A 23,497-nucleotide genomic window follows, 5' to 3' on the forward strand; every position below is an offset into this window, starting at 1 on the left:
ACTATCCCAAGATTATTTCCTTTATTCTTCTATAACGATTAAACAGGAAACTATTGCAGAAAAGCACCATGCATGAAAGCTGATCATAGGAATTCCAAAGTCTTACTAAATGAGACTTGCAAAAGAACAAAATATCCTAACACGTAACTCCATCAACGGCTAATAAGAGGACTAGGCACTCAACAAATCAACACAGAGTACGGGTAACAAGGAGTGCAGAACGATGCGTCTACTCTATCTGACAGCCAGGCACGGAACTGAGTCATAATGCTTTTTCTCCTCTATAAAGTCATGCATCTGTCCCTCTTGCGGTTGATTTCTGAACTAATTTAATCGCGAAATTATTAAGAATAGCACTATTCCCATTCAGGGCAGCACTATTATCAAGACAACAATGTTCCTTGTCAAAAAAGAAAAAATACAAAGCGTCAACAAAAGAAAGCATGCATATCGGGGCATGTCAGAACACGCCAGCACAAATTGCACGACTGCTGGGCAGCAGAGGAAAACAAACACTTGAACAGAGTGAAAAGACACTCACTATCATCGGACACGTACACTACATTCCCTCATTGTAAATCAGCTCGTTACAAAATCCACCTGCATCGTCGAACACCATTCACCAGTGACGAACCACACATCCGCACCCCATCAGAGGCAGACAGAACCCCAGCGAAACTAAGATCTTCCACTGACGGCCAACACAATTGCTAGAAGCAGAATTAGCGTGTCCAGACCCACCAGTGTCCAAGAGAGAAGTGAATCCTTGCGCCCCCTGCAGGCCGTTCTCTTTGGTCGTGACGTTGCCCTATTACCTCACGGCTGCACTGTTTTTTTTTCCACTAATGCTCCTCTAGACAAGGTCAACCTGAAACAATAGTGTTGCGGTATGACGTCATCATGCAGGTTCGTGGCTCAAGGATGCTTACGCTCTAGACAGGGGACCTGTTATTTATTGAATCACTATCCCTAGATTATTTCCTTTATTCTACTATAATGATTGCGTAGGGAACTATTGCAGAAAAACACCATAGATAAGAGGAGATTGTAGCATTTCATTCCTGAAGTCTTACTGTACAGGAAAAAACAAAATAATGATTCAGCAAGACATGTCCATCCGAGCCGAGAGCCATGGAGCTAACTGAATAATGACGCTTTGTTCCTCCTGAATAAAGTCACACACCTGTCCACCTTGTGGTTACTCTCTGAACTAAATGAATCGCAAAATTATTAAGAGTAGCTCTACTCTCATTCAAGGCAGCACTATCGTCATCGTCAAGAATATTCCTTGTACAAAAAGAAAAACTACATGTAGAAGGAAAGCATGTCAGAACAGGTCAGAGCATGTCAGCACATGTTTGTCAGACAACAAGGGGGGAAAAAAGCGAAAAGAAACAAAGAAGAAAACCAGCATCAAACTATTTCTAAGCACACACACTCCTCTTATTCAAAAACAGTGCTCATCATAAATCCGTCCAGGACAATACACACCATTTTTCTATTGCTACACTTTTTTCCAGTAACGGTCAATGCATTGCTACAGACTGCGTGACGTCATCACAACCTGTCTGAAAAAGACAGCGGCAAAGACAAAGACTCCGATTATTTATTGAATTGCAAGATTATTTCCTTTGTCCTACTCTTAATGACATTCATTCTCTCATTAAAATTCAACAAAAAAGCACCGTGCATATTAACGATTTTCACCCCAAAGGCTCATCATGGTCATTAGAATTACAGTAAACTACCACTGCTGTTTAAAATAATAAGTGAGTCCATTCAACATCACCTCCAGGCTTATGTAATACATGACCCTTTCTATGCTCATACATTCGTTGTCTGAGGCTACACCTGCGAGCAAAAAGGCGCGAAAGCCGGGTGCAAAGTTCCATTTGCGCACGCCAAAGCACAAGACAGAACGCCTTTACGGGAACATGATGGCATTCCCACCATATTAATAATTTTCTACCTTGCGTTGCAGTTTTAGGAGCCCATTAAAATCCAACTTTCTATGGAAACTATAATTGCCCTATTACTTGGATCGCTATTAATGAAGCGCTCCAATTTTTTCTCGCTTCCCATTTCAGCCTTGTCATGCAGTGAAGCAGACTCACATCCAAAATAATTAATTTACACTGAGCGTGCCGTGCTTCAGGAATTCCTATCCTGCGCTCAGATGCAAGCATTTCTTCACGGATACCTTTAACAGCTGACTTCCTCAACATACCGAGCTCCTAACAACATCTAACAAACAATCAGAGAAACCCTCTTCTCAGCTGTACCATGCGACTTTCTTCTGCGTAAAATCGGTGATTTGAGGAAGAGAGCAGTGAAAAATTGCGTGCACTTGTGCTTGACTTAAAAAACCTGAAGCATATGCTAATAAACTAAGAAAAAGACACTCATGTCTGGTATCTGATAGTGCCACATGCACAGATGCATTGCCCTTGTGTAAAGAAAGCACAGGACAGAGATACACAAATTTCCTTAGGTGAGCAGGGAAAAGGCTTAAGACCTCAGGTCATCACACATCGCCACGCGGCTAGCACAACATGACACCAACAAGATACTAGCAGCGGAAAGAACTGCAACACTGCTAAACAAGTCCAGACATGCTATGGTGACGTCACAAATCAGGAAAAAGCACACGCATGCACGCACAGAGGACAACGCATTAAACACACAGAGCGCTCAGGAATAATCGTAGCGTTACCGCACATCGCTACGAAGCTCAACGTCTAACACGAGACGACAACAACAAGATATTAGCGAAGGGTAAAATTGCAACACTACTGAACAAGTCCAGACATGCGACATCGCATACAAAACACTGCTCATCGGGGAAAAGGCCTAAGCCTGCCGCGGATCATCATAGAGCATGCACAACGTCATTTTTCTATTTCGCGTAAACTAAACGCAGTTTGCTTGGAAAACGGCGTACAAATTTTCTTAGGAAGCAGAGAAATATTGAAATTTCTACCCCGTGCTCAGATACCAGCATTTCTGCTCAAAAACCTGCAAAATTAAGCACTGCTTACTTCGTCGAGATATCGAACACCCAATAAAATCAAACAAACAACCCCACTTCCACTGATAGAACACTATTCAGCTCTTACGCAGGAAGCTTTCTTCTACATAAAAGTAGAGAAAATAAGAAAAGAGCAGCGAAAAATTACACGCACTTTTTATTCCAGCGCCAGCAGAATGTATTCAGAAAAGGCTTCGGGTGTGTAAGGTCATCCCAAGGCGTGGTGATGGGAGCGCACTGCTCTGTTGGGTCTCTATAGTATTCTTACAAAATATATGGGTGCAAGAAAATAAAAGGAAAACGAAGAAGAGAATTCACTCCTGTATGATGATCGCTGCATAGAAGCACGGCACCGTTTTCTTCGTGGAGGTATAGCGAACGTGCATTCCTTTCTTTCTTTTTTGGTTCGCGTCGGTCGAGTGGCGATATACTATTACATCCGGAACGAGGAAGCTATCGCTTTGCGATCGCATACAACAGTGAGCCATCTTTTGACGATGGTACGATAATTATTGACCTGAGGAATAATATGGATTTATGTGATTGTGAGAATAGACTGTATTTGTGAGTGTGAAAATGTGAGTGTGTGTCTGTGTGTGTGCGCGGGCGCGCGCGCTTTTCTGAACCAGGGATCCCATTTGACAACTAAGTTCTTTGTGTGTGCCTTTTCATGTGACACGAGTGATACATTTATGTACTATTGCGTAGAATAGTGGTTTAAAAAATAAGGGTAGCAGCGCTTGCATTGCTATCTGTAGGATAGACCGAGAGCGTTCTTAATGGAATTGCATCGCGAACCTGTTGAAGTCTTTGTTTTGGGCAGGCTATTTTATGAGAGCCGGTCCTGTTGCGTTGCATTTGATACGCTTTCCTGAAGCAGTGTGCTTTGTTCTTGCAGTGTGGTTTACGCCTTTATAAATAGAAACGAATAGAAGTGTTTGTTTGTTTGTTAGTATGTGTCTGTCCCGTTCGTAGCGCTGTTCAAGCTTTATTTTCTGTGCAAAAATTCAGACTTTATGGTATTAAGCTGTTCGAGTAGAAGTGACTTTCCCTGCTCACTTAAGATAAATTGTGTATCCCTGTCCTGTGCTTTCTTCATGCAGGGACAATGGAAATGAGTATTTACCATTATGAAATAATTATCTGATAACAGAAATGGGTGTCTTTGTCACAGTTTATTAGCGAGTGTGTCGTTATTTTTTTTTCTCTTATAGCTATGCGAGCAAAAGTGCGTGGAATTTTTTGCTGGTCTTTTCTTATTTTCTCTACTTTTATGTAGAAGAAAGCCTCCTGCGTAAAAGCTGAATAGTGTTCTATCAATGGAAGTAGGGTTGTTTGTTTGATTTTGTTGGGTGTTCGATATCTTGACGAAGTATGCAGTGCTTAATTTTGCAGGTTTTTGAGCAGAAATGCTGGTATCTGAGCACTGAGTAGAAATTTCTATATTTCTCTGCTCCCTAAGGAAACTGGTACGTCGTTTTCCAAGCAGACCGCGTTTACTATACGTGAAATAGAAAAATGAAGTTGTGTATGCTCTAGATGATCCGCCGCAGGCTTAGGCCTTTTCCCCGATGAGCAGTGTTTTGTATGCGATGTCGCATGTCTGGACTTATTCAGTAGCGTTGCAATTTTTACCCTTCGCTAATATCTTGTTGCTGTCATCTTGTGTTAGACGTTGAGCTTCGTAGCGATGTGCGGTAATGCTATGATTATTCCTGAGCGCTCCGTGTGTTTAATGCGTTATTATGCCTCTATGCATTATTATGCCTGTGTGCGTGCATGCGTGCTTTTTTCCTGATTTGTGACGTCATCATGGCATGTCTGGACTTGTTTAGCAGTGTTGCAGTTCTCCCCGCTGCTAGTATCTTGTTGGTGTCATGTTGTGCTACCCGCGTGGCGATGTGTGGTGACCTGAGGTCTTAAGCCTTTTCCCTGCTCAGCTAAGGCAAATTGTGTATCCCTGTCCTGTGCTTTCTTTACGCAAGGGCAATGCATCTGTGTATGTGGCACTATCAGATACCAGACAGACATGAGTGTCTTTTTCTTAGTTTATTAGCGTATGCTTCAGGTTTTTTAAGTCAAGCACAAGTGCACGCAATTTTTGTCGCTGCTCTCTTCCTCAAATCACCAATTTTACGCAGAAGAAAGTCGCATGGTACAGCTGAGAAGAGGGTTTCTCTGATTGTTTATTAGATGTTGTTAGGAGCTCGGTATGTTGAGGAAGTCAGCTGTTAAGGGTATTCGTGAAAAAATGCTTGCATCTGAGCGCAGGATAGGAATTCCTGAAGCACGGCACCCTCAGTGTAAATTAATTATTTTGGATGTGAGTCTGCTTCACTGCATGACAAGGCTGAAATTGGAAGAGAGAAAAAATTGGAGTGCTTCATTAATAGCGATCCAAGTAATAGGGCAATTATAGTTTCCATAGAAAATAGAATTTTAATGGACTCCTAAAATTACAGTGTTGTAGTAGTTTTTCTAAACTGCAATGCAAGGTAGAAAATCATTAATATGGTGGGAATGCCATCATGTTCCCGTAAAGGCGTTCTGTCTTGTGCTTTGGCATGCGCGAATGGAACTTTGCTCCCCGGCTTTCGCGCCTTTTTGCTCGCAATGCGCGAATGGAACTTTGCCCCCGGCTTTCGCGCCTTTTTGCTCGCAGCTGTAGCCTCAGACAACGAATGTATGAGCATAGAAAGGGTCATATATTACATAAGCCTGGAGGTGATGTTGAGTGGACTCACTTATTATTTTAAAGAGCAGTGGTAGTTTACTGTAATTCTAATGAGCCTTTGGGGCGAAAATCGTTAATATGCGCAGTGCTGTTTTGTTGAATTTTAATGAGAGAATGAATGTCATGAAGAGTAGGACAAAGGAAATAATCTTGCGATTCAATAAATAATAGGAGTCTTTGTCTTTGCCGCTGTCTTCTTTAGACAGGATGTGATGACGTCACGCAGTCTGTAGCAATGCATTGACCGTTACTGGAAAAAAGTGTAGCAATAGAAAAATGGTGCGTATTGTCCTGGACGAATTTATGATGAGCACTGTTTTTGAATAAGAGGAGTGCGTGTGCTTTGAAATAGTTTGATGCTGGTTTTCTTCTTTGTTTCTTTTTGCTTTTTTCCCCCTTGTTGTCTGACAAACATGCGCTGAAATGCTCTGTCGTGTTCTGACATGCTTTCCTTCTTCATGTAGTTTTTTTCTTTTTGTACAAGAAATATTCTTGACGATGACGATAGTGCTGCCTTGAATGGGAGTAGAGCTATTCTTAATAATTTTGCGATTCTTTTAGTTCAGAGAGTAACCGCGAGGGGGACAGGTGTGTGTATATTTTGTTCTTTTGCAAGTCTCATTTAGTAAGGCTTTGGAATTCCTACGATCAGCTTTCATGCATGGTGCTCTTCTGCAATAGTTTCCTATTCAATCGTTATAGAAAAATAAAGGAAATAATCTTGGGATAGTGATTCAATAAATAATAGGTCCCCTGTCTAGAGCGCACGCATCCTTGAGCCACACAGGTGCATGATGACGTCATGCCATGGCTTCATTGCAGATTGACCTTGTCCAGTTGTGTCAACTGTGTGAAAAAAAAGCAGGGTAGCCCTGAGACAATGGGATGACGTCACAACCAATGAGCAACGCAAGAAGAGGGCGCAGGAATGCTCTTCTGTCTTAGCCTCTCGCAGGTGGTCGCCGCAGGTGGCGGTTGGAGCGCGCAGAGGGCGCTAGGAGCGCGCGCGCGCGTATGCGTAGCTGCCGCACCGCGCCACCTCAGTCAGTCAGTTGCTCGCTGGCTGTCGTGAAGAGCAGACGTGTGCTCGGTTGCTCCGCAGTTCCCGTGCCTGCTTAGTTTCTGCCTGGCTGATGAGCAGTCGCCGCGGGGGAAAAGTGAGTGATTTGCCGCGCTCCTTTTCTCGCATGTTTGCCGTGCCCCCCCCCATGTTTAGCGATGACCAACGAGTGATTTGTCGAGTAGTAATGGAACAACCCAAGATTTACACAGAAAATCCACGGCAAGTATTGCACATTTTACTTTAAATTATTTTAAAATTACTTTAAATTTTTTTTTAAAATTTTAAAAATTTTTTAAAAAATTTAAATTTTTAAAATTTTGAAATTTGGCAAAATCTGACTCAGTGCAATACTTGTCGTGGATTTTCTATGTAAAACTCGGGTTGTAGGAAATAAAAAACTAGATAGAAAGGAAGCAGACAGTAGGAAAGGTTTTATTTGAAAATCAACGACGCCATCTTGAAGAAATCACGCCGGGGCGACTGGAGCACGACGGTTGCAGAGGCAGGTGGCACGCTAGTTCCAAGGCATCACACCAGATGGCGCCAGCATCGTAGCTCTATACGAGAAACACAGAGAACAAGAAAGTACTAGCGACACGTAAAAATGGCAACACTGCTCGACAAGTCTAAGCATGCCAGAGCGCGGGGAAAAGGCCTAACCGCTACTGCTAAACAGCACGGAGAAAACACTACACATTGGGGGAAAAGGCTTAAGGCAATCGACTAGGCCTAACCACAGCGTCACAACACTTCGCGGCTAACACAAGGCGGGAACCACACGATGGTAAACGTGCGTCAACAGGCTTGGACACCGCTAAACAAGTCTAAACATGCGAGAAAAGGCTTAACACGAGCACGGTAAAACAACGCGCAAACATCGGTAAATCACTCACCTTTTTCCCCGCTGCGACGGAGCGTCCGCTCTCGTCGACAGCCAGGGATCAAGTGACGACGGAGCGAACGACCGCACGTCTTCTCCCAACGAGAGCCAGAGGTGGACTGACGTAAACGCCACTCTACGGGTGCTACGCATGCGCGCGCTCGTAGCGCCCTCTGCGCGCTCCTACCGCCACCTGCGAGAGGCTAAGAGAGAAGAGCATTCCTGCGCCCCCTGCTGGCCGTTCTCATTGGTCCAGACATCATCCTATTGTCTCAGGGCTACACTGTTTTTTTTTCACTAATGCTCCTCTAGACAAGGTCAATCTGCAGTGAAGCCACGGTATGACGTCCTCATGCACCTGCGTGGCTCAAGGACGCGTGCGCTCTAGACAGGGGACCTATTATTTATTGAATCACTATCCCAAGGTTATTTCCTTTATTCTTCTATAACGATTGCATAGGAAACTATTGCAGAAGAGCACCATGCATGAAAGCTGATCGTAGGAATTCCAAAGTCTTACTAAATGAGACTTGCAAAAGAACAAAATATCCCAACATGTAACCCCATCAACGGCTAATAAGAGGACTAGGCACTCAACAAATCAACGCGCGCAGAACTCAGGGCAGCACTATCGTCAAGACGACAATGTTCCTTGTCAAAAAAGACAAAATACAAAGCGTTAACAAAGGAAACCATGCATATCGGGGCATGTCAGGACACGTCAGGACAAATTCGCACGACTGTTGGGCAACAGAGGAAAACGAACACTTGAACAGAGTGAAAAGACGCTCACTATCATCGGACACGTACACTACATTCCCTCATTGTAAATCCGCTCGTCACAAAATCCACCTGCATCGTCGAACACCATTCACCAGTGACGAACCACACATCCGCACCCCATCAGAGGCAGACAGAACCCCACCTAAGCTACGCTCTTCTACTGACGATCAACGCAATTGCCAGGATCATAATTACCGTGTCTACATCCGCCAGTGTCCAAGAGAGAAGTGAATCCTTGCGTCCCCTGCAGGCCAGTCTCATTGGTCCAGACATCATCCTATTGTCTCAGGGCTACACAGTTTTTTTCCACTAATGCTCCTCTAGACAAGGTCAACCTGAAACAATAGTCTCTCGGTATGCGGTCATCATGCAGGTGCGTGGCTCAAGGACGCGTACGCTCTAGACAGGGCACCTGTTATTTATTGAATCACTATCCCTAGATTATTTCCTTTATTCTACTATAATGATTGCGTAGGGAACTATTGCAGAAAAACACCATAGACAAGAGGAGATTGTAGCATTTCATTCCCAAAGTCTTACTGTACAGGGAAAAAAAAAAAGGTTCAGCAAGACATAAAGTCACACACCTGTCCCCCTCGCGGTTACTCTCTGAACTAAATGAATCGCAAAATTATTAAGAATTGCTCTACTCCCATTCAAGGCAGCACTATCGTCAAGAATATGCCTTGTACAAAAGGAAAAAAACTACATGCAGAAGGAAAGCATGTCAGAACAAGCCCAGGCATGTCAGCACATGTTTGTCAGACAAGGGGGGAAAAAGCGAAAAGAAACAAAGAAGGAAACCAGCATCAAACTATTTCTTCTTATTCAAAAACAGTGCTCATCATAAATCTGCCCAGGACAATACACACTATTTTTCTATTGCCACACTTTTTTCCAGTAACGGTCAATGCATTGCTACAGACTGCGTGACGTCATCACATCCTGTCTGAAGAAGAAGACACCGGCAAAGACTCCTATTATTTATTGAATCGCAAGATTATTTCCTTTGTCCTACTCTTAATGACATTGATTCTCTCATTAAAATTCAACAAAAAGCACCCCGCATATTAACGATTTTCACCCCAAAGGCTCATCATGGTCATTAGAATTACAGTAAACTGCCACTGCTCTTTTAGAATAATAAGTGAGACCACTCAACATCACCTCCAGGCTTATGTAATACATGACCCTTTCTATGCTCATACATTCGTTGTCTGAGGCTACACCTGCGAGCAAAAAAGGCGCGGAAGCCGGGTGGGCAAAGTTCCATTCGCGCATTGCGAGCAAAAACGCGCGAAAGCACAAGACAGAACGCCTTTACGGGAACACGATGGCATTCCTATACTATATTAATGATTATTGCATTGCAGTTTAGAAAAACTACAACTAAACTATAATTTTAGGAGCCCAACTTTCTATGGAAACTATAATTGCCCTATTACTTGGATCGCTACTAATGAAGCGCTCCAATTTTTTCTCTCTTCCCATTTCAGCCTTGTCATGCAGGGAAGCAGACTCATATCCAAAATAATTAATTTACACTGAGGGTGCCGTGCTTCAGGAATTCCTATCCTGCGCTCAGATGCAAGCATTTCTTCACGGATACCTTTAACAGCTGACTTCCTCAACATATCGAACACCCAACAAAATCAAACAAACAATCAGAGAAACCCTCTTCTCAGCTGCACCATGCGACTTTCTTCTGCGTAAAATCTGTGATTTGAAGAAGAGAGCAGCGAAAAATTGCGCGCGCTTGTGCTCGACCTGAAGCATATGCCAATAAACCAAGAAAAAGGCACTCATGTCTGGTATCTGATAGTGCCACATACACAGACGCATTGTCGCAAAGAAAGCACAGGACACGGATACACAAATTTCCTTAGGTGAGCAGGGAAAAGGCTTAAGACCACAGGTCACGACACATCGCCACGCGGCTAGCACAACATGACACCAACAAGATACTAGCAGCGGGAAGAACTGCTACACTGCTAAACAAGTCCAGACATGCCACGATGGCGTCACAAATCAGGAAGAAAAAAAAAGCAAAACGAAAAAAAGCACACGCACGCACGCACGCACGCACGCACAGAGGACAACGCATTAAACACACGGAGCGCTCAGGAATAATCGTAGCGTCACCGCACATCGCTACGAAGCTAAACGTCTAACACAAGACGACACCAACAAGATATTAGCGAAGGGTAAAAATTGCAACACTACCGAACAAGTCCAGACATGCGACATCGCATACAAAACACTGCTCATCGGGGAAAAGGCCTAAGCCTGCGGCGGATCATCATAGAGCGTACACAACTTCATTTTTTCTATTTTGCGTAAACTAAACGCGGTCTGCTTGGAAAACGACGTACAAATTTTCTTAAGGAGCAGAGAAATATTTCTACTCCGTGCTCAGATACCAGCATTTCTGCTCAAAAACCTGCAAAATTAAACACTGCTTACTTCGTCAAGATATCGAACAAAATCAAACAAACAACTCCACTTCCACTGGTAGAACACTATTCAGCTTTTACGCAGGAGGCTTTCTTCTACATAAAAAGTAGAGAAAATAAGAAAAGAGCAGCGAAATATTACACGCACATTTGCTTGACTTAAAAAACCTGAAGCATATGCCAATAAACCAAGAAAAAGACACTCATGTCTGGTATCTGATAGTGCCACATACACAGACGCATTGCCCTTGCGTAAAGAAAGCACAGGACAGGGATACACAAATTTCCTTAGGTGAGCAGGGAAAAGGCTGAAGACCTCAGGTCACCACACATCGCCACGCGGCTAGCACAACATGACAGCAACAACATACTAGCAGCGGGAAGAACTGCAACACTGCTAAACAAGTCCAGACATGCCACGATGACGTCACAAATCAGGAGAAAAAAAAAGCACACGCATGCACGCACAGAGGACAACGCATTAAACACACGGAGCGCTCAGGAATAATCGTAGCGTTACCGCACATCGCTACGAAGCTCAACGTCTAACACAAGACGACGACAACAACAAGATATTAGCGAAGGGTAAAAATTGCAACACTACTGAACAAGTCTAGACATGCGGCATCGAATGCGAAAACACTGGTGATCGGGGAAAAGGCCTAAGCCTGCGGCGGATCATCATAGAGCATACACAACTTCATTTTTCTATTTTGCGTAAACTAAACGCGGTCTGCTTGGAAAACGACGTACAAATTTTCTTAGGGAGCAGAGAAATATAGAAATTTGTACTCCGTGCTCAGATACCAGCATTTCTGCTCAAAAACCTGCAAAATTAAGCTCTGCTTACTTCGTTAAGATATCGAACAAAATCAAACAAACAACCCCACTTCCACTGGTAGAACACTATTCAGCTTTTACGTAGGAGGCTTTCTTCTACATAAAAAGTAGAGAAAATAAGAAAAGAGCAGCGAAATATTACACGCACTTTTGCTCGCATAGCTATAAGAGAAAAAAATAAATAAAATAACGACGCACACGCTAATAAACTGTGACAAAGACACCCATTTCTGCTATCAGATAATTATTGCATAATGCTAAATACTCATTTGCATTGGCCCTGCGTGAAGAAACCACAGGACAGGGATACACAATCTATCTTAAGCGAGCACGGAAAGTCACTTCTACTCGAACAGCTTAATACCATAAAGTCTGAATTTTTGCAAAGAAAATAAAGCCTGAACAGCGCTACGAAGGTGACAGACACATACTAACAAACAAACAAACACTTCTTCGAGTCTGTATTATCTTTTAAAAAATAACGAAAGCACACATAAAAAAAAAATCAAATCGGCTAGGTAGCCTTCCAGACGTTGTGCCTTAAAGTTGGCTGCACGCAATGTGCGGAAGCATGCTGTAAAGCCAACTTGCGGTTTTGCTGGATGCACATGAAGTCCGATTCCAATTGGAAATCGCGCTAAGGACGTGCCAAACGTGGAATTTTCGCAAGATTAGTCCCAATACCTGGAATTCTATTCATTTTAGCGGGAATGCTGGCGCTTGTGCTCCATTATTCGAAATTTTCGAATATTCGAATTTCTCGATTATCAAATTTTCGAATACGAATAGGGTTCGAATATCAACAATATTCGAACAATATTCGAAAGTTCGAATATTCGCACACCTCTAGTGAATACTGACACTCAACGATATATAACAAAAAACAAACAAATTCCATTCTCATGAACTCTCCTCTGCCGAGCGGCTTTCTCCTGCTCTACCTGGATGCTGACTTTTTCCCCCCTCACCTACATTCTGAGTAAAAACAGTGACAGAAGAAAAGAACCGCGAAACATTACACGCATTTGTGTCACAGGACAGGGATACACAAATTTCCTTAAGTGAGCAGGGAAAAGGCTTAAGTCGGTACCGCTCAGGAATAATCGGAGAATCACCGCGTATCGCTACGCGGCTAGCGCTTGAACAGCGCTACGAACGTGACAGATACATACTAACAAACAAACAAACAACAGCAGGACCGGCGTCGGGCACTCATAAAATACCCTGGCCAAAACAAAGACTTCGCCAGGTTCACGAGGCAATTCCATTAAAAACGCTCGTCCTATCCTACAGATAGCAATGCAAACGCGACTGCCCTTATTTTTTAAACCACTATTTAACGCAATAGTACATAAGTGTATCACTCGTGCCACACGAAAAGGCAAACACTTACTTGTCAAGTGGGGTCCCAGCGCGTGCGCGCGCGCACACACACAGGCACGCACACACATACTAACATTTTCACACTCACCAACACAAAGTCTATTTTCACAACCACATAAATCCATATTATTCCTCAGGTCAATAATTATCCTGCCATCGTCAAAAGACGGCACAGACATGTATGCTTACGCAAGACAATCGGTCCTCGTTCCGGATGTAATAGGATATCGTCACTCGGCCGGCGCGAACCAATAAAGAAAGAAAGGAATGCATGTTCGCTATACGAAGAAAACGGTGCCGTGCTTCTACGCAACGATCATTATACAGACGCGTAAATGTGAACATCATTCGCTACACACTGTAGCTCTCATCATTTTTAAACCAAACCGTGTTCATAGGTCTTCACTAAATAGGTGAGCCGATAATGACTCCAAATCAAATCAAATAAAATAATCATTCCAGCATCGCTGGCTGCAAGCTTGGGTACCCAACAGAGCAGCGCGCTCCTATCAACACGCCTTGGGCTGACCTTACACACCCGAAGCCTTTTCTGAATGCATTCTGCCGGCGCTGGAATAAAAGATTTATCGCGAGGGTACTACGATGTCAGCTCTGTTGCTGTTTAAGTGATAAAACAGTGCGCTTACTCGGGCAATCGCGCGCGTCCAAACCGCGAGAACGGGTCCGCGTTGCGCTCGCGCCGCGGGGAATCGCACGCGTCGCGAGTCCAAACCGCGAGACCGGGCACGCGCGCGCGCTTCGCGGTTCGGGCGCACTGTTTTATCACTTAAACAGCAACAGAGCTGACATCGTAGTACCCTCGCGATAAATCTTTTATTCCAGCGCCGGCAGAATGCATTCAGAAAAGGCTTCGGGTGTGTAAGGTCAGCCCAAGGCGTGTTGATAGGAGCGCGCTGCTCTGTTGGGTACCCAAGCTTGCAGCCAGCGATGCTGGAATGATTATTTTATTTGATTTGATTTGGAGTCATTATCGGCTCACCTATTTAGTGAAGACCTATGAACACGGTTTGGTTTAAAAATGATGAGAGCTACAGTGTGTAGCGAATGATGTTCACATTTACGCGTCTGTATAATGATCGTTGCGTAGAAGCACGGCACCGTTTTCTTCGTATAGCGAACATGCATTCCTTTCTTTCTTTATTGGTTCGCGCCGGCCGAGTGACGATATCCTATTACATCCGGAACGAGGACCGATTGTCTTGCGTAAGCATACATGTCTGTGCCGTCTTTTGACGATGGCAGGATAATTATTGACCTGAGGAATAATATGGATTTATGTGGTTGTGAAAATAGACTTTGTGTTGGTGAGTGTGAAAATGTTAGTATGTGTGTGCGTGCCTGTGTGTGTGCGCGCGCGCACGCGCTGGGACCCCACTTGACAAGTAAGTGTTTGCCTTTTCGTGTGGCACGAGTGATACACTTATGTACTATTGCGTTAAATAGTGGTTTAAAAAATAAGGGCAGTCGCGTTTGCATTGCTATCTGTAGGATAGGACGAGCGTTTTTAATGGAATTGCCTCGTGAACCTGGCGAAGTCTTTGTTTTGGCCAGGGTATTTTATGAGTGCCCGACGCCGGTCCTGCTGTTGTTTGTTTGTTTGTTAGTATGTATCTGTCACGTTCGTAGCGCTGTTCAAGCGCTAGCCGCGTAGCGATACGCGGTGATTCTCCGATTATTCCTGAGCGGTACCGACTTAAGCCTTTTCCCTGCTCACTTAAGGAAATTTGTGTATCCCTGTCCTGTGACACAAATGCGTGTAATGTTTCGCGGTTCTTTTCTTCTGTCACTGTTTTTACTCAGAATGTAGGTGAGGGGGGAAAAAGTCAGCATCCAGGTAGAGCAGGAGAAAGCCGCTCGGCAGAGGAGAGTTCATGAGAATGGAATTTGTTTGTTTTTTGTTATATATCGTTGAGTGTCAGTATTCACTAGAGGTGTGCGAATATTCGAACTTTCGAATATTGTTCGAATATTGTTGATATTCGAACCCTATTCGTATTCGAAAATTTGATAATCGAGAAATTCGAATATTCGAAAATTTCGAATAATGGAGCACAAGCGCCAGCATTCCCGCTAAAATGAATAGAATTCCAGGTATTGGGACTAATCTTGCGAAAATTCCACGTTTGGCACGTCCTTAGCGCGATTTCCAATTGGAATCGGACTTCATGTGCATCCAGCAAAACCGCAAGTTGGCTTTACAGCATGCTTCCGCACATTGCGTGCAGCCAACTTTAAGGCACAACGTCTGGAAGGCTACCTAGCCGATTTGATTTTTTTTTTATGTGTGCTTTCGTTATTTTTTAAAAGATAATACAGACTCGAAGAAGTGTTTGTTTGTTTGTTAGTATGTGTCTGTCACCTTCGTAGCGCTGTTCAGGCTTTATTTTCTTTGCAAAAATTCAGACTTTATGGTATTAAGCTGTTCGAGTAGAAGTGACTTTCCGTGCTCGCTTAAGATAGATTGTGTATCCCTGTCCTGTGGTTTCTTCACGCAGGGCCAATGCAAATGAGTATTTAGCATTATGCAATAATTATCTGATAGCAGAAATGGGTGTCTTTGTCACAGTTTATTAGCGTGTGCGTCGTTATTTTATTTATTTTTTTCTCTTATAGCTATGCGAGCAAAAGTGCGTGTAATATTTCGCTGCTCTTTTCTTATTTTCTCTACTTTTTATGTAGAAGAAAGCCTCCTACGTAAAAGCTGAATAGTGTTCTACCAGTGGAAGTGGGGTTGTTTGTTTGATTTTGTTCGATATCTTAACGAAGTAAGCAGAGCTTAATTTTGCAGGTTTTTGAGCAGAAATGCTGGTATCTGAGCACGGAGTACAAATTTCTATATTTCTCTGCTCCCTAAGAAAATTTGTACGTCGTTTTCCAAGCAGACCGCGTTTAGTTTACGCAAAATAGAAAAATGAAGTTGTGTATGCTCTATGATGATCCGCCGCAGGCTTAGGCCTTTTCCCCGATCACCAGTGTTTTCGCATTCGATGCCGCATGTCTAGACTTGTTCAGTAGTGTTGCAATTTTTACCCTTCGCTAATATCTTGTTGTTGTCGTCGTCTTGTGTTAGACGTTGAGCTTCGTAGCGATGTGCGGTAACGCTACGATTATTCCTGAGCGCTCCGTGTGTTTAATGCGTTGTCCTCTGTGCGTGCATGCGTGTGCTTTTTTTTTCTCCTGATTTGTGACGTCATCGTGGCATGTCTGGACTTGTTTAGCAGTGTTGCAGTTCTTCCCGCTGCTAGTATGTTGTTGCTGTCATGTTGTGCTAGCCGCGTGGCGATGTGTGGTGACCTGAGGTCTTCAGCCTTTTCCCTGCTCACCTAAGGAAATTTGTGTATCCCTGTCCTGTGCTTTCTTTACGCAAGGGCAATGCGTCTGTGTATGTGGCACTATCAGATACCAGACATGAGTGTCTTTTTCTTGGTTTATTGGCATATGCTTCAGGTTTTTTAAGTCAAGCAAATGTGCGTGTAATATTTCGCTGCTCTTTTCTTATTTTCTCTACTTTTTATGTAGAAGAAAGCCTCCTGCGTAAAAGCTGAATAGTGTTCTACCAGTGGAAGTGGAGTTGTTTGTTTGATTTTGTTCGATATCTTGACGAAGTAAGCAGTGTTTAATTTTGCAGGTTTTTGAGCAGAAATGCTGGTATCTGAGCACGGAGTAGAAATATTTCTCTGCTCCTTAAGAAAATTTGTACGTCGTTTTCCAAGCAGACCGCGTTTAGTTTACGCAAAATAGAAAAAATGAAGTTGTGTACGCTCTATGATGATCCGCCGCAGGCTTAGGCCTTTTCCCCGATGAGCAGTGTTTTGTATGCGATGTCGCATGTCTGGACTTGTTCGGTAGTGTTGCAATTTTTACCCTTCGCTAATATCTTGTTGGTGTCGTCTTGTGTTAGACGTTTAGCTTCGTAGCGATGTGCGGTGACGCTACGATTATTCCTGAGCGCTCCGTGTGTTTAATGCGTTGTCCTCTGTGCGTGCGTGCGTGCGTGCGTGCGTGCGTGTGCTTTTTTTCGTTTTGCTTTTTTTTCTTCCTGATTTGTGACGCCATCGTGGCATGTCTGGACTTGTTTAGCAGTGTAGCAGTTCTTCCCGCTGCTAGTATCTTGTTGGTGTCATGTTGTGCTAGCCGCGTGGCGATGTGTCGTGACCTGTGGTCTTAAGCCTTTTCCCTGCTCACCTAAGGAAATTTGTGTATCCGTGTCCTGTGCTTTCTTTGCGACAATGCGTCTGTGTATGTGGCACTATCAGATACCAGACATGAGTGCCTTTTTCTTGGTTTATTGGCATATGCTTCAGGTCGAGCACAAGCGCGCGCAATTTTTCGCTGCTCTCTTCTTCAAATCACAGATTTTACGCAGAAGAAAGTCGCATGGTGCAGCTGAGAAGAGGGTTTCTCTGATTGTTTGTTTGATTTTGTTGGGTGTTCGATATGTTGAGGAAGTCAGCTGTTAAAGGTATCCGTGAAGAAATGCTTGCATCTGAGCGCAGGATAGGAATTCCTGAAGCACGGCACCCTCAGTGTAAATTAATTATTTTGGATATGAGTCTGCTTCCCTGCATGACAAGGCTGAAATGGGAAGAGAGAAAAAATTGGAGCGCTTCATTAGTAGCGATCCAAGTAATAGGGCAATTATAGTTTCCATAGAAAGTTGGGCTCCTAAAATTATAGTTTAGTTGTAGTTTTTCTAAACTGCAATGCAATAATCATTAATATAGTATAGGAATGCCATCGTGTTCCCGTAAAGGCGTTCTGTCTTGTGCTTTCGCGCGTTTTTGCTCGCAATGCGCGAATGGAACTTTGCCCACCCGGCTTCCGCGCCTTTTTTGCTCGCAGGTGTAGCCTCAGACAACGAATGTATGAGCATAGAAAGGGTCATGTATTACATAAGCCTGGAGGTGATGTTGAGTGGTCTCACTTATTATTCTAAAAGAGCAGTGGCAGTTTACTGTAATTCTAATGACCATGATGAGCCTTTGGGGTGAAAATCGTTAATATGCGGGGTGCTTTTTGTTGAATTTTAATGAGAGAATCAATGTCATTAAGAGTAGGACAAAGGAAATAATCTTGCGATTCAATAAATAATAGGAGTCTTTGCCGGTGTCTTCTTCTTCAGACAGGATGTGATGACGTCACGCAGTCTGTAGCAATGCATTGACCGTTACTGGAAAAAAGTGTGGCAATAGAAAAATAGTGTGTATTGTCCTGGGCAGATTTATGATGAGCACTGTTTTTGAATAAGAAGAAATAGTTTGATGCTGGTTTCCTTCTTTGTTTCTTTTCGCTTTTTCCCCCCTTGTCTGACAAACATGTGCTGACATGCCTGGGCTTGTTCTGACATGCTTTCCTTCTGCATGTAGTTTTTTTCCTTTTGTACAAGGCATATTCTTGACGATAGTGCTGCCTTGAATGGGAGTAGAGCAATTCTTAATAATTTTGCGATTCATTTAGTTCAGAGAGTAACCGCGAGGGGGACAGGTGTGTGACTTTATGTCTTGCTGAACCTTTTTTTTTTTCCTGTACAGTAAGACTTTGGGAATGAAATGCTACAATCTCCTCTTGTCTATGGTGTTTTTCTGCAATAGTTCCCTACGCAATCATTATAGTAGAATAAAGGAAATAATCTAGGGATAGTGATTCAATAAATAACAGGTGCCCTGTCTAGAGCGTACGCGTCCTTGAGCCACGCACCTGCATGATGACCGCATACCGAGAGACTATTGTTTCAGGTTGACCTTGTCTAGAGGAGCATTAGTGGAAAAAAACTGTGTAGCCCTGAGACAATAGGATGATGTCTGGACCAATGAGACTGGCCTGCAGGGGACGCAAGGATTCACTTCTCTCTTGGACACTGGCGGATGTAGACACGGTAATTATGATCCTGGCAATTGCGTTGATCGTCAGTAGAAGAGCGTAGCTTAGGTGGGGTTCTGTCTGCCTCTGATGGGGTGCGGATGTGTGGTTCGTCACTGGTGAATGGTGTTCGACGATGCAGGTGGATTTTGTGACGAGCGGATTTACAATGAGGGAATGTAGTGTACGTGTCCGATGATAGTGAGCGTCTTTTCACTCTGTTCAAGTGTTCGTTTTCCTCTGTTGCCCAACAGTCGTGCGAATTTGTCCTGACGTGTCCTGACATGCCCCGATATGCATGGTTTCCTTTGTTAACGCTTTGTATTTTGTCTTTTTTGACAAGGAACATTGTCGTCTTGACGATAGTGCTGCCCTGAGTTCTGCGCGCGTTGATTTGTTGAGTGCCTAGTCCTCTTATTAGCCGTTGATGGGGTTACATGTTGGGATATTTTGTTCTTTTGCAAGTCTCATTTAGTAAGACTTTGGAATTCCTACGATCAGCTTTCATGCATGGTGCTCTTCTGCAATAGTTTCCTATGCAATCGTTATAGAAGAATAAAGGAAATAACCTTGGGATAGTGATTCAATAAATAATAGGTCCCCTGTCTAGAGCGCACGCGTCCTTGAGCCACGCAGGTGCATGAGGACGTCATACCGTGGCTTCACTGCAGATTGACCTTGTCTAGAGGAGCATTAGTGAAAAAAAAACAGTGTAGCCCTGAGACAATAGGATGATGTCTGGACCAATGAGAACGGCCAGCAGGGGGCGCAGGAATGCTCTTCTCTCTTAGCCTCTCGCAGGTGGCGGTAGGAGCGCGCAGAGGGCGCTACGAGCGCGCGCATGCGTAGCACCCGTAGAGTGGCGTTTACGTCAGTCCACCTCTGGCTCTCGTTGGGAGAAGACGTGCGGTCGTTCGCTCCGTCGTCACTTGATCCCTGGCTGTCGACGAGAGCGGACGCTCCGTCGCAGCGGGGAAAAAGGTGAGTGATTTACCGATGTTTGCGCGTTGTTTTACCGTGCTCGTGTTAAGCCTTTTCTCGCATGTTTAGACTTGTTTAGCGGTGTCCAAGCCTGTTGACGCACGTTTACCATCGTGTGGTTCCCGCCTTGTGTTAGCCGCGAAGTGTTGTGACGCTGTGGTTAGGCCTAGTCGATTGCCTTAAGCCTTTTCCCCCAATGTGTAGTGTTTTCTCCGTGCTGTTTAGCAGTAGCGGTTAGGCCTTTTCCCCGCGCTCTGGCATGCTTAGACTTGTCGAGCAGTGTTGCCATTTTTACGTGTCGCTAGTACTTTCTTGTTCTCTGTGTTTCTCGTATAGAGCTACGATGCTGGCGCCATCTGGTGTGATGCCTTGGAACTAGCGTGCCACCTGCCTCTGCAACCGTCGTGCTCCAGTCGCCCCGGCGTGATTTCTTCAAGATGGCGTCGTTGATTTTCAAATAAAACCTTTCCTACTGTCTGCTTCCTTTCTATCTAGTTTTTTATTTCCTACAACCCGAGTTTTACATAGAAAATCCACGACAAGTATTGCACTGAGTCAGATTTTGCCAAATTTCAAAATTTTAAAAATTTAAATTTTTAAAAAATTTTTAAAATTTAAAAAAAAAATTTAAAGTAATTTTAAAATAATTTAAAGTAAAATGTGCAATACTTGCCGTGGATTTTCTGTGTAAATCTTGGGTTGTTCCATTACTACTTTGTCGATGTTTGACCGCGCTCGTGTTAAACCTTTTTTCGCATGTTTAGACTTATTCGGCGGAGAGCAAGCGTTTTTCTCCGTGTTGACGCACGTTTAGCGGTTCCCGCCTTGTGTTAGCTGCATAGTGTTGTGACGCTGTGGTTAGGCCTAGTCGATTGCCTTTTCCCCGATTTCTGTGTGTACTGTGTGTTAAACCTTTTCTCTCGCATGCCTAGACTTGTTTAGCAGTGCTGCCATTTTTACCTGCCGCTAGTATCTTGTTGTTTTCTTTGTCGCATAGAGCTATGATGGTGGCGCCATCTGGTGTGATGCCTTGCAACTACTTGGCCACCTGTCGTCGATCTCTGCAACTGCTGGGTGCCAACTACCAACATGGCGGGCGCTGGTCACTCGGGTGTTGCGGAGCGGTTTCTTCGTCGCGGCATCGTTGATTTTCGAATAAATTGTTTCTCTCTACTCTAATTCTATCTTTTCATTTTATTTTCTACCTATTTTTTATTTTTTATGGACACAGGTTGCTGCCAACTCACAGCTTGGTCTCGACACGAGTTAGATGCTCCCCAATTAGTGTAATGACTCCCTGGAGGGTCCTGATTAATGTGGGGGTCCCAATTAGCTCTAATTGCTAATTAAATCGTGTTTAGACGAAGTTGTGAGTTGGCGGCAGTCTGTGTCTTGTCCATACTACTGATAGCCTCTTAAAAAGGTGATTTGAAATTTCAATTGATTTTAATTCAGTTGATTTTCCTCTTGAAATGTGAAGTAGACTTGAAATTCTGATTACTTTTTCAAATAGCGGAATTACACGGAAATTACTTCCAGCATGCTGTGCATTGTACTTAGAGGACACGGAGACCGCTTTCCTGGGAGGAACAGAAGTGCTAGCAGCTTTCGAAGCGCAGCACACTAATTACAGCCATGGATAGTCCCTTGAAAAGTTATCGAGATTCCGAATAATTTCTCAAATGGCACAAATGATATGAGAATTACTTCCAGCATGCTGCGTACCGCACTTATGGGAGACACAGTGCCATCCTTCTCGAGGGGAACATACATGCCCGCAGCGTTGGAAGTGGTACACTACGAGGGATCTTCAAACTGCGGACGAGAATGCGATTAATGGCTCAACTGTCGAAAACGGCATGAAAATTACTTCCAACATGCTGCTGTTGGGCGCTTACAATATACGCACTTACCTCTTTCCGGAGGGGAACACAAATGCTGGCAGCGTTCGAAGCGGGACACACTATTTTTTTTTTAATATTCCGTGTTAGCGCCGCGAAGTAACTGCGGCTATGAGCGGCGTACAGACGTGGAGAGATGGAGCGAGGGCAGCAGCAAGGAGCGGGAGACAGGGGGGTTAGTATGCGTCCGGGGCCGACTTCAGGGGGAACTATACTTACATTCGCCTGGAAAGTCTTGGGAAAACCCAGGGAATACCTCAGACAGCACAGCCGGTGACAGGATTCGAACACGTGTCACCTCCCAGTTTCTGCGTGGAAAGCGGTCATCCTAACCACAATGCCACGGGAGCTGGTGGGACACGCTAATTACCACCATGTATAATCTCTTTGAAGTTGTCGAGATTCTCATTAATGGTTCAAATGGCGCAAATGACATGACGCACGTCTCGCCGGGTGGCTCTCGCTTGAAGATGATTCTTGGTGGTCAATGAAGGCCAGCCTTTGTGGCCAGCCTCACGTCACGAGACTCGAGGAACCGCTGAGTGATGTCATCAACGCTGCGCTCTCTCTTGCAAAGCAATTTTCTCTGTTTATTCGCACTTCCCAAAGGAAATATTTTGGGCTGATTAGTACCGCATATCGGGTATCGCTTCTGGCGATGAAACTGCCCAGTCATCATCTTAAAATAAAGTTGTCGTTGTCATTTTGCGTGACGGTTCCTGAAGGTAATAAGCTCACATGGTGACGCAAAAGAAAAAAAAGCGTTCCAAGTCGTTTTTATGCTGTTTTAAGGTGCGTACGTGGGCGATCTTCTGCTCTCATTTCGCCCAGGCGTACACCCCACGGGGCGGCACATCTGGTTAGAAGTGTACAGGGCTCAGTCTAAAGGGTTGCTGTTTACGATAGAGCTTGCAAAGGCGAATGTTTACATTGTGTTGACATCCACGATTAAGCACTTGATTTCCACAGGTGCTGGTGCTACTATCCTAGATCTAATAAGGGCTCGTTGCCGGTCGAGTCGGCTAATACCAAAATAGTTAGAAGGGGCTTCAAGAAAGCGAGACCTAAGCTCTGTTTCACCAACGGCGATTAACATTTGAACATAGATCAATGGTCCCTTAACTTCAATTGAACGCTTAAATGTGCTTCACTAAAGGGAGTTTTTGTTTCTCAAACATTCCTCGCGTCACCAACTAACGTTTGGAAAAAAAGACGCTTGGTGTCGGTTCAGAGTTAGCCAGCGTTGGTGAAACTGGGACTAAATGCAGCACTGCAATGTTTACGTGTCCATCCTATTTAAAAATCCCTGAGTGTGCAGATCTATAAACCACCACATCTAATGTGTTCCCGGTGGGTGTCGTTGTATTTTTAATGACCGAACTAGAGGAAGCCTTAGAAGAACACCAACAACAGATTGCACGGAAGGGCGATCATGACAGACTCAACTTGAAAAGCTGGAAGATATCAAGGATGCGCCTGTTGTCGTATCACACCCAATAAGCTGTGTAGTTTATGCAGAAAGATGAACAGTACAGCATCTCACGCTGGGTACCAATGTGAGCATGATACTC

At 44.0% G+C, this 23,497-nt stretch overlaps 2 long non-coding RNA genes across 2 annotated transcripts; one reads left to right on the top strand and one right to left on the bottom strand.

Moving 5' to 3' along the window:
* Positions 1–7,239: 7,239 nt before the first annotated feature.
* LOC135375982 (uncharacterized) lies at positions 7,240–9,616 on the bottom strand. Its single transcript, XR_010417468.1, has 2 exons — positions 8,684–9,616; positions 7,240–7,908 (listed from the first exon to the last, which is right to left on the bottom strand). It is a non-coding gene; the product is annotated as an uncharacterized LOC135375982 (long non-coding RNA).
* An 8,512-nt stretch (positions 9,617–18,128) lies between these two features.
* LOC135375990 (uncharacterized) lies at positions 18,129–20,504 on the top strand. Its single transcript, XR_010417469.1, has 2 exons — positions 18,129–19,060; positions 19,836–20,504. It is a non-coding gene; the product is annotated as an uncharacterized LOC135375990 (long non-coding RNA).
* Positions 20,505–23,497: the final 2,993 nt, after the last annotated feature.

The sequence above is a fragment of the Ornithodoros turicata genome, chromosome 1 (assembly GCF_037126465.1).
Source record: "Ornithodoros turicata isolate Travis chromosome 1, ASM3712646v1, whole genome shotgun sequence".
NCBI lineage: Eukaryota > Metazoa > Arthropoda > Arachnida > Ixodida > Argasidae > Ornithodoros > Ornithodoros turicata.